This window comes from Carcharodon carcharias, chromosome 14 (genome assembly GCF_017639515.1).
Source record: "Carcharodon carcharias isolate sCarCar2 chromosome 14, sCarCar2.pri, whole genome shotgun sequence".
Classification (NCBI taxonomy): domain Eukaryota; kingdom Metazoa; phylum Chordata; class Chondrichthyes; order Lamniformes; family Lamnidae; genus Carcharodon; species Carcharodon carcharias.
This window is the reverse complement of record NC_054480.1, coordinates 139367754-139387513: the sequence shown is the minus strand read 5'-3', so window position 1 is coordinate 139387513 and position 19760 is coordinate 139367754. Positions and strand designations below refer to the sequence as shown.

The window sequence follows — 19760 nt, the reverse complement described above, 5'->3', positions numbered from 1 at the left end:
TCCTGAATTGTCCTTGTGTAAGGACCTTAAAAGATCCCAACAAGTTTAGATTCAGACCCTTAACTTAGGCGACAATGAGTCAGACAAAAACAAAGTAGTCTGTTGAACTACAGTAACCCTTTTATTGATCACTCAGTGAATTAGCAATACAACAATGTTCTTACCCAAGCCTTTTGAGTTTGCCTTTGTGTGGGAGCAGACTCCGTTGGTTAGTCACTCTGCCATCGTCCCGTCTCTCCGTGTCTTCCAATGGTTGACTAGGCCAGCCATTCCCGACTGCAGTCCCGATTTCCAGGGTATCCTCCTCTTATGTCACCTGCTTGTCGGCTGAGACAATCCCCCTTTTTTCACTTGATTTGCTGATTCAATTACCCTCAGCTCACGCTAAGCACTGATGTTCAGATTCTCAGGATAACCACCTTCCTTTGTTCCGTTAGGTGCAGTTTGTTGGAACAATTAGTTTTGAGATGCCTGCATGTCTAACAAAGCGCTCCTTATCTTCGTCTCTGTTGTCCTGGTCTATGGGCTATAGTTGACCGCTCCTGGCTCAGGCTAGTCCTTTAGGCTGGGATCATCATTCTATTGTTATGAATAAACAAAACAGGCTTTCTGTGACCACATTATTCCAATCATTCATTAACAACAGAAACATCTAATCAAGCAAACATTCAATCCCTTCTGATTGGCCCAATATCACTTTTAGAATTGCAGTCCTTCTACTTACCTGGCAGGGGAAAGACCATGATCAGGAAGGTGGTTCTCCCAGGACGAGGCTAGCCCATTTCACTTCGGGTATGCTGACGCCTGCGATGTCCCCAAATGCGGGATACTCGACTGCAAAATTTGTGGTAGTGGGGGACTGCGTTCGCGCTCTCCCCTGATTCACAATTCAAAAATTAAAAATCCAATTAAGTCTTTGGTTTTGCAGTTCCCTAATTTAGGGGCTGTGTTTATTTTATCCCTCATTTTATTAATTTAGTTTAATTGGTTGACTCCGAAAGAGTTAAAATCCAATCAATTACGATTAGGCCATTATCTTTTGTCATGGACATGTGTAAAATAGTAACATTCTGACAATTGCTAAAAATGAAAAGTGGATGGTAACATTCTTGGCTCTGGCCACTTGTGGATAGTGGTAGTCACTGGGTCAAAATTCTGGAACTCCTTTCCTAACAGCGCTGTAGGTGGACCTACACCACATGGATTGCAGAGGTCAAGAAGGCAGCTCACCGTCACCTTCTCAAGGGCAATTAGGGATGGACAATAAATGCTGGCCCAGCCAGCGACGCCCACATCCCATGAATGAATAAATTTTAAAAAGGCATTAGGGAGTACGAGGTGGGTTACCACAGAATTCCCAGCCTCTGACTGCTCTTGCACAAGAAATTCCTGGAAAATTATTAAGCCAAGCGATATGGTTCATTTATAAAAAATAATATTTCAGTAAGTTCAACCTAAATTATAAAATATTTCATGATTTTAAAGTAACTCTTAAAGGGTCAGTTCCTCAGATTCTTCCGATATCAAGTACAGCATTGACAAAGCTATTTCAATTCATACCCTTTAAGTTAATGCTAATTTGAACACAATAAAAAACACCTGTTAAACGTGTTGCATGGACAACAAACTTGTGAGGAATCTCTCTCGGCCGTCACCTGAAGCAAAAGTTTTATCAGCAAAGTAGCAAATTAAAACGGCCCTTGCTTTAGTATGGGAGGCAACTGACCTTTGACCCTCTGTGGAAATGCTTCTTTTTAGATAACTTATGGGTTAAGCAATGTTAACTTCCTGTTTTCTAATTCTTTCTTTATAGATTCTTGCATACGTGCTCAGAATATTTGGTCAGTACCGCAAATCAGTCAAAAAAAGATTTCAGCTTGGAAACCAGGCCTCTTACTTGTAATTGGGTTCAGTAAACCTTTTCATCAGGAAACGTTATTTTTTTATTTATAGTGGAATTAAAAATGGCAAATACGTTTACATATTGTGTCCAAAACAATGTTCCACATACCAGCAGCAGCTGCACACATGGCAATTTTAAAATTGGGCAAGGTGAATCAAGTTACACATTGAAGTCAAGTCCCTTCTTTTGCAGGTGATATCCTAGTAAAGCAAACCAGTGTGAGTACAGTCACATTTTCTGACAACATAAGTAACAGTGGGTCCAGAAAAGTTATACTTATTATACAATAGCTGGTAAAGTAGAAAGATGATACCAATTTAGGTCAAATCTGCAGTACATTAAAAGCCTTGGTGGGGTTGGGGGACTGGGGGGTTGGGGGGGGGCAGGGGGAGGGGGAAGGGGGGAGGTTCCCCAGGGTCCCCACCCTTTCCAATCATATCTGTCCCAAAAAGAACAATTCTCATTGGCAGCCTTCCACGTGAAGAAAATCAGACCCTCACCCCAACCCCACCCAACCCCACCACCATATTAGTTTTCCAGCAGAGCTATATTCTTGTGCCAGGAGATGAGCAATCCCTTCTTAAGTCCGCTCTTATGGGTTTGTGCAAGATTCTCGCTAATAGTATTAATACAGTCTCATTTAGTTCAATTCATACAAAATGGAGCCCACGCCTTGTAGAACAGATCCAGTTATAATTATGGTTTGTAATTAATTGGATCAATGGGCACAATGGGCTACAAGGCCTCCTTTTGTGCTGTAAGATTATATGAATCCATGACCATTTAAATTAAAAAGCAGAATTGAAGAATGTCTCTAGAATTAACTATTATTTCACTGTGGTATTCACTTTGTTGAAAATGTTGAATTACTACTCCAGGCTTGAAATAGAATTACTCAGGTTAATATCCTTCATCTGAAATCTCAATGTCCTAGCAAGGATAATCCAATTGATCGACGTTATGGAATTCTAAATTCTATAAGAATTCCTTAAATTATATTAATATATTAGCAGGTGAGTGTTACATTCTCAACATATTATCAGTTCGAAAATTATGCTTTGGTGTGGCAGCCAAAAAGTTTTTTATTGCCAATTGTACTGTCAAGATTTCTCAAGATCTTCTTTCACATGTGTCATTAAGGTCATCAATCTGTATAATGTGTGTGGATTGTCCTAAATATTTCTATCTATTCTACTCCCTGTTATTAATATGAAGCGGATTGTGTTCACTGAAATGCAATTCTGAAATACATATTTCAAATAAGGGCCGTAATTTACAGAAAATACATCCAAATCTAAGGCCTACAAATTTTTCTGTGCTACCCAGGGCAACCAGGCCTACTAAGACCACAATCTAATGGGCAGGAGGGGTATGCACCACCCACGATGTTGGTGAATGAAAAATTAGGCGGCGAAGACCTATGCTTGAAATAAGCAGTAGACCCCTGCACATACAAATAAAGGACCCAATACCTTTATGAGGCACCCACCTCAAGACTGTTTCACTCTGAGTCAGCAGACACCTGCACTCAGTGAAACCGGACCTTTGAACCACCGGCTACCTATAAATGAAGTTTTTCAAACTTAATTGCCTCTGAGTGGATGTGAGAACAAGCAGGAATGCACCTCCCAATCTCATATTTAGAGATCCAGACTTGTGCTCCCCTGACCTGGCTTCTGATGCTCCCCCACCACCCCCTTCCCAGCCTCCCATGCTTTTGTGGTTCTCCCACAGCTTCTATTTTCTCAAACCCTGTCTTTACTTAGCTGAGGGCCATTGCAACACTGGCAGCATCTCAATCTTGGGTTCTCTTCCTCTAGATGTTTTTGCCATGCAGGCTCCATTGAAATGAACCCAGGCCCAATATTAGAGGGTGGGAATTGGGCCTCACCACTCAGGCACAGGGAGAGCACCATTCAGGCACAGGTGCCTCCTCACCAAGTGCCAAAAAATGGGTGAAGCCATACTTCTACACCTAAGTTACCGCCTTCGATTGTTCAAGAAAAGTATTTGTCCATTTACAACAGCCATCCAAGCACCACCAATCAGATACCTGCTATAATGGGCCTGGTAGTTGAGTATTGGGTAATATCCCCCAATATAAATATTTGCTTTCAAACCAATGAATCTACTTGAGCATCCAGTACAAAATATGTAAGCAGGACTATATGTGCGGCTTGTGCTAATACAGTTATGATCCCTGTAGAGACCAATGATTTTTTTAATTCAGAAGTAACTGAAGGGCATGATTTAATATATTAAGATTTTTAATATAACAAACAACAATCAAAATCAAAACAGACATCACATAATATGCAACTAGGGTATATAAAACTGAAGAAAAGGCAATTTTACAGTAACTAACTAACACAATTGTGATACATCTTGCAACTCATTGCCATGCACCCTGCACTCCTGGCAGATATGTAGCATTACAAGAATAAATTCAAAGTTTCTCCCAGCTCTCCAGCAGGCTCACTTCTCCCTGCAACACCAGGTCAAAGTTTCCAGTATCTTTCAAAAGTTTTTCTGCTCAGCCTGAGTCTTCCAGATCCAACTTTCACCAGCAAGGCTTACCTTGTTCCTTAAATCTCTACAAGTAATATCAGTTCTATTCCCTTCCACTAGAAAAGAAAACAAGCCTTACAAGCATCGGCTTGGACGCTAACACAAAACAGTCCTTCTCTGATCCTCACTGCAGTAGCTGCTTTGTATCTCCACACTACAATATCTGCTTTGTTTCCATCCCTCATGTCTCAAAATGCAAGTGCCCCAGGTGTGAAAACTATAATTTGATATTTCAATAGGTTTCTGTTTTAGTTTATTTCCCCATGGCAACCAGATCACATGGGCCTGTCTCCAACCAGAAGTATTTGATGCAATCTCAACATCCCCTATTCAGAATGTCCTGCTTCAGTTTAAGCTAAAGGAAACAATTTAAAAGATAACCATATTATAATAATTTGTTTGCAAATTCTTATTTCAGTATAGTTGGATAATATTTTGATTAGTCTTAATCTCAGTGGATGACCTTCCTGCTCTGTTACTAATTGAGGCCACTAAGCAACCCTCTACTCAGCCTTTAATAACCCCTGTGCCAACTTAGTGCCAACTCATGCCAACCCATCACTGCCACTCAACCCCATAGCCCTTTATATTTTCTGTCCCAACTTAGTTCCAACTCATGCCAACCCATGCCACCAAACTGACCACCCTTTGTTGTTACAGCCTCTATCCAATTACCCCGTGTCCACTATTTCACTATGAACCCACAAACTTCTCACTTAGAAGCAACTGTACTGCTAACTGAGTCACAGCTTACCAAGTGATTATGTGTATGTACAGAGATAGATACAGAGTATTAACTTCATATACACTACTATATATATAAACACTGCAGCCCTGAAAATCTATGAGCCACAATTTAAGCATTTATACCAGGATCATGTCCACCAATGTCTTGCATCACTGACCTTGCTGTAGTTTGCGGGATAATATACCAAACCACTCATCAGATCCATGGGCTAAAGCTCCTAACTCCCAATGCTGGCCAGAGGAGCAGGTAGGTCCAATCTACAACTCCTGGAGTGGGGAGACAATCAGAGCCCAAACCTGAGAGACTGATTCCCGACTCCATGGGTGGTCAGATTCCAAGGGTCTTTGAATGGGGGTGGGGTGCAGTTTCTGATCGTACTGAAGAGCTGGAGGGGGGTGGGGTAGGAGTGAGCGGGGAGGGGGTTGGGGGACAGCAGGAGAAACACGCCTCCTCCTCCTGCCCACAAGCAGTATGTAAGGGCACTTAGCTTCTTCCCAAAGCTGCCCTCACTTCCCTTCACCTGTGGTTTACCCAAACAGCCTAGCAAGCCACTGTTAAAGATGCAAAACAAATCAAAGGCTGCCGGCTTCATTAAATGATTTAAAATGTCAGTCTGCCTCCTGAAAAATGGGCCAGTTGAGGTCGGCTTTAGGATTTTTAAAATTTTAACATCAGACTGGATGCCTACTCACCTGTTTTTGAATGTTAAAATTCAGCCAATTGTGTCTATATCAATTAGTTGCATTTACAACTAAAAACATAAACTAATCAGTACCCTCTGCTATTCTATTAAAAGGATCTTTTCAAGTACAGTCTTCATACTATAAATTTAAGAAACTTTTTGGCACCTTCACTATATGTATAGATGGCCCCTTTGATCTCCATATTGTGCTTTTAAAGGAATACATTTTTTGATTTTGCATTTGAGGTCTGCTGATCTCAACACTCAAAATTCTTAACATTTGTTGCCGTTATACATAACTCCATGCCAGGATTGTTATATGTAAAAAAAATTAAGTGGGGCAATGGGTTAGATAATAGCCTTTCACATCTGGAACAAAAACAAACATAGCTGGATAAACTCAGCAGGTCTGACAGCATCTGTGGGGAGGAAGACAGAGTTAACATTTTGAGTCCAAATGACTCTTCATCAAAACTAAAGAGAAATAGAAATGAGATGGAATATAAGCTGTTTAAGGAGGTGTGGGACAGGTAGAGCTGGATAGAGGGCCAGTGATAGGTGGAGGCAAAGGAGATGTTGCCAAAGATGTCATAGACAAAAGGACAAAGGGGTGTTGATGGTGGTGATATTAGCTAAAGGGTGTGCTAATGGTGACATTGAGGGTAGAAGGCGGAGTGAGCAAGTGACAGGTGGCCCTAGTGGGGGTGGGATGGGGGGAAGGGATCAGAACAGGCTAAAAGGTGGAGATAAAACAATGGATGGAAATAAATTTAAAAATAATAATAGAAATAGGTGGGAAAAGAAAAATATATTAAAAGAATATAATAATTGTCAGAAAAAAGGGGATTGGAAAGGGGGTGGGGATGGAGGAGAGAGTTCATGATCTGAAGTTGTTGAACTCAAAGTTAAGTCCGGAAGGCTGTAAAGTGCCTAATCGGAAAATGAGGTGCTGTTCCTCCAGTTTGCCTTGAGCTTCACTGGAACAATGCAGCAGGCCAAGGATGGACATGTGGGCATGAGAGCAGGGTGGTGTGTTGAAATGGCAAGCGACAGGAAGGTCTGGGTAATGCTTGTGGACGGACCGAAGGTGTTCTGCAAAGCGGTCACCCAGTCTGTGTTTGGTCTCTCCAATGTAGAGGAGACTGCATTGGGAGCAGCGAATGCAGTTGACTAAATTGAGGGAAGTGAAATGCTGCTTCACTTGAAAGGAGTGTTTGGGCCCTTGGACGGTGAGGAAAGGGGAAGTAAAGGGGCAGGTCTTGCACTTTCTGCGGTTGCATGGGAAGGTGCCGTGGGAGGGGTTTGAAGTGTAGGGGGTGATTGAGGAGTGGACCAGGGTGTCCCGGAGGGAATGATCCCTGTGGAATGCCGCCGGGGGGGGTGAATGGAAGATGTGTTTGGTGGTGGCATCATGCTGGAGTTGACGGAAATGGCGGAGGATGATCCTTTGAATGCGGAGGCTGGTGGGGTGATAAGTGAGGACAAGGGGGACCCTATCATGGTTCTGGAAGGGAGGAGAAGGCATGAGGGCGGATGCGCGGGAGGTGGGCTGGACACGGTTGAGGGTCCTGTCAACCACTGTGGGTGGGAAACCTTGGTTAAGGAAGAAGGAAAACATGTCAGAGGAACTGTTTTAGAAAGTGGCATCATCAGAACAGATGCGATGGAGGCGAAGGAACTGAGAGAATGGGATGGAGTCCTTACAGGAAGCGGGGTGTGAGGAGCTGTAGTCGAGATAGCTGTGGGAGTCGGTAAGCTTGTAATGGATATTGGTGGACAGTTTATCACCAGAAATTGAGACAGAGAGGTCAAGGAAGGGAAGGGAAATGTCAGTGATGGACGATGTGAAAATGATGGAGGGGTGGAAATTGGAAGCAAAATTAATACATTTTTCCAGGTCCCGACAAGAGCATGAAGCAGCACCGAAGTAATCATCGATGTACTGGAGAAAGAGTTGTGGGAGGGGGCCGGAGTAGGACTGGAACAAAGAATGTTCCACATACCCCATAAAGAGACAGGCATAACTGGGGTCCATGCAGAAGAAGTGAGACTTACAAAATGAAAGTATTTGTTAGTTAAAATTATCTTACATGAAATAAACTTGGCCATGCCTACAGCAGTCCACAAGCCCAATCTGGCAGAAGATTGGTAACCTTGCTCAGATAGGCTTCTAGTTTAAAAATGGAAGAGACTTATCTGCTCCTGGGCTGGGACACACCCATTGAGGCTCAGTGAAGATCAGAACTCACTGAAATATCAGAAGTATCCTAAACATACGCTTCTTCTGCTCTTTGATTACAATTGCTTCCACTGGGAAGTGTTTCTGCAAAAATAAAACATTTACTGATAGAGCAAACAACCAGCGCATCTACAGATATAGAAAGGCTTTGCAAAACCACCTGGAGGCTCTGTAAGGGTTTAACTGGGTTTAGCTAAGACTATCCTGCATAGATTGCTAGATGAATTAATTAGCTGGTGACATACACTGAATGCTAGTTGCTCTTAGGTTCGTTGTTTTCCTTGGGCGGTATGTCGGTTAGTAATCAACCTAACTAACTTCCTTTTTCATATGCTTCAGGCATAGCCAAAGGAAAAATATTTGCCAGTTTCCCTGCATACATCGACAAAAGCAATTTTGTGGCTTAAAGGAATCTTGTTGTATAAACTATTTAACAAAGTCAACAGAGCGGACCTTTGAAAGTATATTCTTAATCTTAATGAACAACAAACAAAAAATCTGGTTGTTTCTAATCCTTTGGTTCTTTAACCAAGGGACCTAAGTTCAAATTCTAACAGCATCAAAGTTTTATAATTATCCTACTAAGTATTGTGTTGTTCTGCCTGTATCTTCTGAGTTCACTGTTGTCTGTCAGGAATAGCTGATCCACAGAAGCTGAGAATTTGCTGTGTTAGGGTGAGAAAAGCAGGAGTTCAGCTGACAAACAATTTTTCTCATTACTGTAATACTGTAGTGGATATGATCATTTTATTAGCCTGATAGGGGACTGGTGAGTATTGGTTTTAGCGTATAATGACTGGTCACATAAACTGATAGCCTCAAACAAACAGATCCTTGTAATAAAACAAAGTATTTGTCTTTGATGCAACACCAGTCTCAGGCTCAGCAACTAGATGAATGTTGTACCAACTTTATGTTGCCTGCCCAATTTTATTCCTCTCAAGGCTATTCCTTCTCACTGTCCTGCATTAACTCATATATCTCGGTCTCTACAGCAGGTATCACTGAGCTATTCCACTATTTCTTCACGTACTCCCTTTTACATCCTAATTTTAATCACTCCGCCATTGGTTGTCATGCCTTCAGCTGCCTAGGCCCTGAGCTCCAGAATTCCCTCCCAAAATCTCTCTTTCTCCCTACCTCTCTCTCTTCTTCATTAGGAGCTCCTTCAAAGAAATTAAGAAAGTATAGGCAGGACTTTCCCCCTGTCGGGGGCGAAGTTGAACGGCGGGCGCACACAGGCTTGCTTCCGATCGGCGCCCCCAATCGGGGGCATGCCGCCATTTTACGTGGGCGGGCCAATTAAGGCCCACCCAGTGCGACGTCCGCACAGGAGCGCTATGTGCTCCCTGTGCAGGCAGGGGGCAAATCCCGAAATCGAGAGTGCGTTCTTTTGCGCATGCGCACGAAATACCGCAATCATCTCCCTGAGGCTAAGTGCTGCCTCAGGGAGATCGGCTGTTCTGTGACATGAATTAAAAATAGAAAAAACAAATTCCTGACATGTCCCCTCCTGTGACACTGTCACATGAGTTGGGACATGTCCATAATTTTAACAAAAACTTTATTAAAATTTTTTAAAACCTACATGAAACCTCATCCCGCCTGTGGACGAGGTTTGATGCTTTTTCTAATTCCCACCAAGGCTCCCGGCCTGCCCGACAACCTTAAGGTTGGTCGGGCTGGTCTATTAATTAGTTTAATGACTCTGTCAATGGCCTCCATTGGCCATTGACAGGTCGGCGGGCGCACAGCTGATTTTGCTGAGCCCCCGTCTACCAGAAAATTTTAATGGGGCGCGATGACATCGGGAGCTCCCCTGAAGTCATCCCGCACCATTTTACGCATTGGCGAGCAGGCCCCCCCCCCCCACCACCCCCCCACTCGCCAATGGGAAAATCCTGCCCTATGTCTTTGTGTAGCACTTTTCATGACCTCAAGAAGTCAAAAGTGCTTCTGAAGGGTAATCATTGCCCTACATTACAACATTGACTACACTTGAAAAGTTATCTCTTGGACCAAGCTTTTGGCCACCTGTCCTTGTATCCTAATCCATTTATGTGACTCAGTAACATTTTGATAACATTCGTGTGGAGTGCCTTGAGGTGTTTTACTCCATTTAAGATGTTATTTAAATGCAATCTGTGGTTATGGGAGACACGACAGTTGAGCTCTGTCCTGGCTTTGTTTGAAGATCACAACAGTGTAGTGTCCAGCAACAGCAATTATGGAACAATGGTGAGGAGTGAATGATTTCTTTACCCTCAACAGGCAAGTTGCACTGCACTAAGATCATCTGAGATCATTTGTAGCAACTGTCATACAGGTTCAGATCAGCTAATTTAACACTGTTAATTATTTAATCTTGGTCCACCCAGGCCTGCTTCATATGTCTCAGAAGTATAGTGTACAGAAAATCTCCTAATTGAGTTATGAATAAAAAAGAATGTACTTGTATTGATATAGCGCCTTATCACAGCCCAAAGCACTTTAAAATCAATGGATTACTTTCTATTATACCTAAGCAGCTACAGCAGTCAATTTGCATTCAATAAGGTCCCATAAACAGTAAATGGGTGAATAACTAAGTAAAAAGTCTTGCATTTATGTAACACTTTTCACAACTTCAGGATGTGCCAAAGTGCTTTACAGCTAATTAAATACCTTTGAAGTGTAGTCACTGTTCTAGAAAAAGCATCAGCCGATTTGCACACAGCAAGATCCTTCAACAACATTGCGATAATAACTGGATAACCTGTTAGCCAAGACATTGGTGTGAAACCCACCTTCTTCTTTGAAATAGTTGCATTGGATCATTTGCATCCACCTGAGAGGGTAAATGAGGCCTTGGTTTAACATCTCACACAACCAACACTTGCACTCACTCAGTACTGCGCTGAGTATCAGCCTAGGTTTTGGAATGGCACTTGAACTTAGAGCCTTCCTCCCTAGAGGAAGAAGACCCCCAACTGAGTCAAAGCTGATTTGTTGCATGAGGCAGGACACCGGCTTTCCTTCCACTTTTAGATTAACATCTCACCGGAAAGGCAATGCCTCCAACAATATAGCACTCCTTTAGCAACAAGCTGAAATGTCAATCTAGATTAAATATTCATATCTGTAGTAGGGTTTACATCTACAACCAGGGGCAAGAGTACTACTAGCTGAGTCAAGTAGCAGCTTGAATTGAAATACCATTCTGCAAATGAGAAGCCGTGTTGGTGAGGTGATCTCAAAAGTATAGATTTGGTACAGCTCCAAGTTTTTCATGATCTTATTCTGTAATTTAGTTATCACATTTTTTTAACCTTTCAAATTTTATTCACTAATGGTCAGAGACAAAGACACAGTGCAGCAAACAAACTCCTCTGCACTGACTAAGCAAGACACACCACTCACAACTGCTGTAAGGGCCTTTGAACAATAATATAAATTATACATTGCCCACAAGCATTAGGGTGTCCATAAAGTTGCATTACTTGTGCTCTCCAAAGTTAACTTGGCAGGTTTTGATAATAGTTTAAAGTAGTCTGCAAACAGAAAATGTGACTGCCACTCTGTTCTTTGTCTTTAACAGTACTTGGTTTAATTGAGGGCACTGCAAAGGCCTTGTATCCTGGAAAAGAAGGTAATAATCAGCATGAAATTAACTAGGAACAAATTGGAAAAAATCCATTTTAACGTCACTTGTCATTTGTTTCTCCATTTATTTGTGTTTCTGTAAATGATGCTTTCTAACAGCACTTTTATATTCATATGTTGTGGATTTTACTATTTTGTAAGATTGCAAAAATGTTATGACGTGGCAGATGATGTGTGCCAGGCAAATCAAATCCATAAAAGGAACTTGGCCACACTATCACAGCTGTTTTGCAATTTGCATTTATTATGAGAAGATGTGTGCACTGAATTCAGAAGAAATGAGTCCACGAAGACCTTTAGAGATTTTTAAGAATTGAATTAAAATACTTGTTAACAAAAAAAAATGTCAAGCACATACATAGACTACAATTACTTAATAATATAACAAATCCTAAAATTTCTAATTAACCTGACTCTAAATTATACACCCACTTTAAGGCAACAGTCCAAAATAGATTTTAGATTTAAGAAAACAGGTCAGCAAGTCACCAGAGCATGCACTTGAAAGTAGAATTCCAAAATCTTGTCCCTAACTTCACTTACTTGACAGAGCAGACTTTTGCAAGCATGGCCGGAGGCTTCCCGAAGGCTGTTTCACACACTCCTATTAGATCCTACATGGTCCCCTGGCATAGCCTTTCACTCTCCTTTATATATATTTCTCACTCTTTAATATGTAAATTCCATTGTTCCATATATCTTTGGAACTTTACTTTTCCCATAATATGAAAATCTTTCATGTTGCCAATATCACGAGTAACTTTTGGGAAAAATAAACACACTGCTTAGCCTTGCTTATCTGGCTAGTTGTAACCATCCTTTTTAGGGCAGATGATGTGTGCCAGGCAGATCAAACCCACAAGGGAAACTTGGTCATACTATCACAGCTGTTTTACAATTTATGTTTATTATGAGAAGATGTGTGCATTGAATTCAGAAGTAATAAGTCCACCAAGACCTTTGGAGATTTAAAAAAAGTAAATTAAAATATTTATTAACAAAATAAAAGATTTCAAGCACATACATGACACTGCAGTTACTTATTATGATAATAAATCCTAAAATTCCTAACTGACTTGACTCCCAGTTATACCCCACTTGAGGCAGCAGTCCAATTAGATTTTAAATTTAGAACAGAACCGGCAAGTTAACACAATACCCACTTGACAGTGGAATTCCAATTGGTTTTTTCCCAACTTCAGTTTTGTTATATAGCAGACTCATGCACACATGGCTAGAGGCTTCATTAAAGCCATTTTACACACTCCTGTTAGATTTTACATGGCCTCCTTCCACATAGACTTTCATTCCTTTTTATATATGTTTCTCCCTTTTTAATATGTAAATCATATTGTTCCATATGTCTTTGAAACTGTATCTTCCTCATAATATAAAAACTTTCATGTTGCCAATATTGTCAGTTACCTTTGGGAAAATAAACACACAACCTAACCTTGCTTATCTGGCTAGTTGTAAACAGACTAAGGTCCCTTTGAAATCCAAATCCCTTCATTCACCTAAAAAATACAAATTCTCTTCACACCTTACATGCTAAGCCAGCATCCATGTTTACTCATTAGCATGTCAAGCACCTAGCTTACTTTGATCATTCCAAGCTTGCACTCTACTTGACACCAAATGTAATTAAATCACAGAGACAGACCCAACTATACTTACCGCCATAAACCTACTTCACAATAAACCAGAAAAATATTATGAAAATTATACTTTTGTCACACCTAACATCCCTTTGAAATTCAAACCACCCCTATCACTTATCCAGAAATGCAAATTTCCTTCACACCTTACACAATAAGACACCATCCAAGTTCACTCATTAGCATTTCAAGTACGTTTCTATGCCTGGCTTCTTTTGATAATTTCAGGCTTGCAGCCTACCTGACTCCAAGGGCAGAATATTTCATGCGTCCAGCAGGTGTGTTCCCGACCCAAAAGAGTATAAAATGATGGACATTGACGTTGAGCGAGCGAGTGTCCCAACATCATCACGCACTCACGCGATATGTTGGTTGGCGGGCGCATGCGGGAGTCGGCAGCACGCCCGTCGACAATTAAACGGCCAATTAAGGCCATTAAAGTCATAGGGCAGAACGTTTATGTTGGCGTGCAGGTGCACGCCCGACATGTCCGGGCGAGAAATAAAGCGCGTGGACGACAGCCGAGCATGCCGACATCAACACGCACCCTTGCAATATCTCGCTAGGCGGGCACGCGATTAAGATGGAGGTGTGCCCACCATTAATTAAGTGGCCAGTTAAGACCCTTGAGACATGAATTGTCTCAGAGTTTATGTAGCCCGTGCGATTTTCAGGGCCTCGCAGGGGCTAAACGAGCTGGTGGGCAGGCCACATTTTCAAAAACCTCATCCACGGGCGGGTTAAGAGTGATGAGCAGGCTTGTTAATGAGGGTTGTTCGTACTTTAGCTTATAAGCTGCTGTTGGTTGCTTGTGTGAGCAGTTTAGCTTAATTTCACTTTGACAGAAATAAGAGGCTTCAGTTCAAGACTCAGTGTTGTTTTCCAGACCCTCAGAGGATTCACATCACATAGGTCCTTTCAGGTATCAGACAGCCTTCCGTTACCCTGGGAATGGGGATTGTGGTCTCCGCTGGAGGCACCTTCTCTGAGGAGAAAGAGAGGGCCAGAAGGGGGAGCAGGCCAGATGTCCCTGTTCAGCCTCCAAGGGATGACCTGTGGGAGGAGAGGCGCAGGCAGAAGGGGTGCAGGGCCAACAGGAAGTCCAAAGTGGAAGGGGCCGCAGAAGACGCCACTATCCCACTACCAGGGTTTACAGCCGGCGATGCAGCTACCTCAATATGTCTGAGGTGCAATGCTGAAGGAGGCTCCACCTCTCAATGGAGACTGTGACCTCCATCTGTCAGGTGATCGAGCCTGAGATCAGCTCCAACTGTATGGGTGGACTCCCCATGCCAGTGACTCTGAGGGTCAGAGTGACACTCAACTTCTATGCCCCCGGCTCTTTCCAGGGGTCAGCGGGGGATCTTTGTGGAGTCTCCCAGTCAGCTGTCCACAGTTGTGTCAGGCTGGTGACAGACGCTCTGTCCAGGAGTGCAGTGACTTTCATTCATTACTGTATGGATGAGGCCAGCCAGGCTGAGCGAGCCAGAGGCTTTGCAACAATTGCTGGCTTCCCCCATGTCCAGGGTACAATAGACTGTACACATGTGGCCATCAAGGCGCCAGTGGGTGAGACTGGTGCCTTCGTCAACAGGACGGGCTTCCACTCCATGAACGTGCAGATAGTGTGTGACCACAGGATGCAGATTCTACAAGTCTGTGCAAGGTACCCAGGCAGCTCCCATAACACTTAGATCCTGAGACACTCCCAGGTGCTGGGGCTCTTCAGTGTTCCAGCCCGACTGGATGGATGGCTGCTGGGTGACAAGGGCTATCCCCTCAGAAGGTGGCTCATGACGCCTCTCCACCATCCAAGAACAGAGTCCGAGCAGCCGTACAACAGGAGCCATGAGTCCACAAGGGCTGTGGTAGAGAGAAACATAGGTCTTCTCAAGATGCGCTTCCGATGCCTGGACCGTTCAAAGGCTGCACTGCAATACTCCCAGATCGTGTATCACTGAGAGTGGTTACATGCTGCGCTCTCCACAGTCTGGCACTGGAAAGGCGGGGGGGTTGCTGTGGAGGAAGATGATCTTGACGCAGCTGCTCAGGCAGCAGACGATGAGTCCGAGGACGAGTACGGCCAGGAGAACGCTGAGGGTATGGACGCTGACCTGGGCAACCTCCAGGGAGGCAGGGACACCTGGGATGCTTTGATCCAACGCTCCTTCAGCTAGCCTACCAAATAAGAACCACCACCACATGCCAGGGCTGCAAGCTCCATACCCGATATCTGACAGGATCATTTGCTTGGTGAACAACATGCACTATGTGCCATTTCAATAAAGTTTCATGAGAAACAAGTCACTCGTAACATCATAGGTTACCCTGCACCTGCAGAACAAATGAAGCACCCAAGGGCTTGTTGTAAAAAAAAAACATTTAATGATATGGTAAAAGCAAAAAACTGCGGATGATTGAAATCCAAAACAAAAATAAAAATACCTGGAAAAACTCAGTAGGTCTGACAGCATCTGCGGAGAGGAACACAGTTAACGTTTCGAATCCGTATGACTCTTCAACAGAACTAAGGAAAAATAGAAAAGAGGTGAAATATCAGCTGGTTTAAGGGTGGGGTGCAGTGTGGGAGTGGCCAGTGGCACGGCTGGCATCTCCCCAGTCACCGCAGCCTCATCAGATGCCATGGTCACTGGCAGAGGGGCGGAGGAGCTGCTGCTGCCATCCAGAGCTTCCTGAGAGGAGCCACAGGGATGACAGGCAGACCGTGTGTCAATGTGAGGTCGCTTTGCACCTCCCTGCTCACCACTGGTGGACAGGCACCGAGCTGGGATACTGGGTGCCCAATCCACCTCCCACACTGACACTGACCAGCTGAGGTCATTGCTGGTGTGAGGGCTTGCAGGTCAGAGAGCATCCCCAGGAACCCCTGATTCAGTTCCTGGAACAGCCTCTTCATGAGAATCACCACTCTCTCCTAGAAGAAGGCATTGCACTCAGCCATGAGGGTTATTGCATTGCTCACGTTCCACATGGATTCCTCCACAACGAATACCATGGCACACATTCCCTCACGTATCTCTGCCAGATCCTCCCACACACCCCGCTGGACTTCCAGCATCTGCTGCCTCAGGGACAACTCTAGAGGCCCATCATCAGCCACCGAATGAGCATGTTCCTGGTCCCCAGCAGCCCTCTGACCACCAGCGCCCTGGGCACTCTCTACCTCCGCCTGCACCTCAAGTGAGAGTGAAGTGCCCTCACCAGTGTGCACCGAGATGCTAGCTGCCGATCTAATGCCCACTGAGGTGCTGGTATCTGCGCTGGTGCCTGCTTGGCTGAGAGGGTGTGACGCAGGCTGCTGCTTTTTGAGGTCAGTGGTGGGCCTTCAGCCTCCTCAACCTGATAGGCTGCTGGTGAGCCTGAAAGGAAGAACAAGGACATGAAGTCATTGCACTGTTACTGTGCCTGCCTGGCACCTGGATGAGACAGATACGCATCAGGGTGCCCTCGTCTTTCCATCATCAGTGAGGGTTCCAGGTTTGAGAATTACATCAATATAGAGACTACAATGGAATGGTTGTTATGACAGACATTCTCACCTTAGTGCACGACACTCTTACCTCCCTGTGACACCCCAACCTCACCGTGGCCACTTGGTTTAGGAACATTGCGCCTCTCCAGCTCCATGGCCTCCTGCTCATATCGGGTCGAGATGAGTTGGTGAGGTGGTCCCGCGCCAGTCCGCAAGCTCTCGGCATTATTATGGGATGTCTTCTCCTGAAAGGAGAGAGGAGCATTGATTAGTCCACCCTGTACCTACATTGCCATTACAGCCTGGCCAAACCCACCATAGGAAAACCTCGCAGGGCTCAGCCAATCAGTGACCCTGCAGTCACAACACACTCATTCCAAGCAGCCAGGGATCACCCTTTTGCCCAGATGCTGCCTCATTAACATTTGCCACTCACGCTCTAAGACCTCTGAGGTCTAAGTGGGGGATGGCCAGCTCTTACCTGCTGTGCTAAGTGACCCATGTCAACACGGTACTCACCCTTCCCAATTGCAGGAGATCATTGAAGCGCTTCTGGCACTGCACCCATGTGCGTCTCACCATATCATGGCTGCTGACCCTGGATGGCACCTCCTCCCAGGCCGTTTTAGTGAGGTACAAAGAACAAAGAAAAGTACAGCACAGGAACAGGCCCTTCAGCCCTCCAAGCCTGCGCCAGTCATATTGCCCGTCAACTAAAACATTTTGCACTTCCGGGGTCCATATCCCTCTATTCCCATCCTATTCATCCATTTGTCAAGCTGCCTCTTAAACACCACTATCGTACCTGCTTCCACCACCTCCTCTGGCAGCGAATTCCAGACACTCACTACCCTCTGCATAAAAAACTTGTCCCACACATCTCCTCTCACTTTAAATCTATGTCCCCTAGTAATTGACTCTTCTGCCCTGGGAAAAAGCTTCTGACTATCTACACTGTCCATGCCACTCATAATTTTGTAAACTTCTATCAAGTCGCCCCTCAATCTCCGTCGCTCTAGTGAGAATAATCTGAGTTTCTCCAACCTCTCCTCATAGCTAATAACCTCCAGACCAGGCAGCAGCCTGGTAGACCTCCTCTGCACCCTCTCCAACACCTCCATATCCTTCTGGTATTGTGGCGACCAGAATTGCACGCAATATTCCAAGTGTGGCCTAACCAAGGTTCTTTACAGCTGCAGCATGACTTCCCAGCTTTTATACTCAATATCCCTGCCAATGAAAGCAAGCATGCCATATGCCTTCCTGACTACCTTATCCACCTGTGTTGCCACTCTCAGTGACCTGTGGACCTGTGCACCCAGATCCCTCTGCCCGTCAATGCACTTAATGGTTCTACCATTTACTGTATAATTCCTGCCTGTATAAGACCTTCCAAAATGCATTACCTCACATTTGTCCATCTGCCATTTCGCCGCCCAAGTCTCCAACCGATCTATATCCCGTTGTACCCCTTGACAATCCTCTTCACTATCTGCAACTCCTCCAACCTTAGTGTCATCTGCAAACTTACTAATTAGCCCAGTTACATTTTCATCCAAATCATTTATGTATACTACAAACAGCAAAGGTCCCAGCACTGATCCCTGAAGAACTCCACTAGTCACAGCTCTCCATTCAGAAAAGAACCCTTCCACTGCTACCCTCTGTCTTCTATGACCAAGCCAATTCTGTATCCATCCTGCCAGCTCACATCTGATCCCGTGCGACTTTACCTTCTGTACCAGTCTGCCATGAGGGACCTTGTCAAAGGCCTTACTGAAAGGTAAGGGGTGGGGGGGGGGGTGGTGGTGGTGGCGGGGTGGGGGGGCCTCCTCCTCCCATCCCTGGAGACAGGGATTTCTCTCCGTGCTGCCGCCTCCTCCAGGAGGGCAGCGGGGCACTTATCAGAAAAATTTGGGGCCGAATGTCCCGCCGACCTGCCCTCCCGCAACTCTGTCCATCATGAGGTCAACGTTCTTCACTGGGAGCCTTCCAATGGCTGCCGCAGCTGCATTTGAATTGGCCGCCAGGGTTGCCATTGGACCCGGCAGACATTGAGCACCCGCCCTTGCCCGTCCCTTCTCATTCATTCTACGGCTGCAGTTGCATCTCACGCTGGGCGGGCCTTAACTGGTCAGCCCGCGTAAAATCGTGGTGCGGAGCCGATCGGGGGCGGCGGTCGGCTTCCTGATCGTCTCCAACCGTCCCCACCGAGCCCGCCCGGACGAGGGGAAAATTCTGGCCATAATTAAAATAAACTTTGCCCTGCCCGGCCTACCTTACGGTTGGCGGGCAGGCAAATCGGCCAGGTGGCCTTTGAATCCTTTGCAAAACCTCGTCCATGGGCCGAGGTTTCGGTCAGTGATTAAAAAAACATATAAATTTTTTCAAGCTAATTTCTAGTATGTCCCTGGTCATGTGTGAGGCGAGACGTTTTCAACGTTTTTAAATGCTTTATTTTCAATTTTCAGAAGCTTCGCCTCCCCAGAGGCAGCTCTGTGCCTCAGGGAGCTTTCACTGCCACGCACTCGCATACCTGCGTGAACCTCCACACTCGCCCTGATCTAACACCCGCTCCCCCACCGCCCCACAGCACACAATCCATGCTGGCTGGTCGCTAAGCGTGGTGGGGGCCCGATCGCGGGTGGCAGTCCATTTCACAGCTGCTCCCACTCGTCCACTCCGAACCCACCCGAAGGCTGGGAAATCCTGGCCCAAATCTAATTAAATCACACGGACAGTACAACTTACACTCACACCCATAAACCTACTTTACAGTAAACCGGAATAATATTATGAAAATTATTATACCTTCATAATAAGAAAG

The 19760-nt window shown here is 44.8% G+C and overlaps 1 non-coding gene across 1 annotated transcript; it reads left to right on the top strand.

The window, feature by feature from the left end:
* Positions 1-716: 716 nt before the first annotated feature.
* On the top strand, positions 717-880 carry LOC121287673. Its single transcript, XR_005945211.1, has one exon. It is a non-coding gene; the product is annotated as a U1 spliceosomal RNA (small nuclear RNA).
* Positions 881-19760: the final 18880 nt, after the last annotated feature.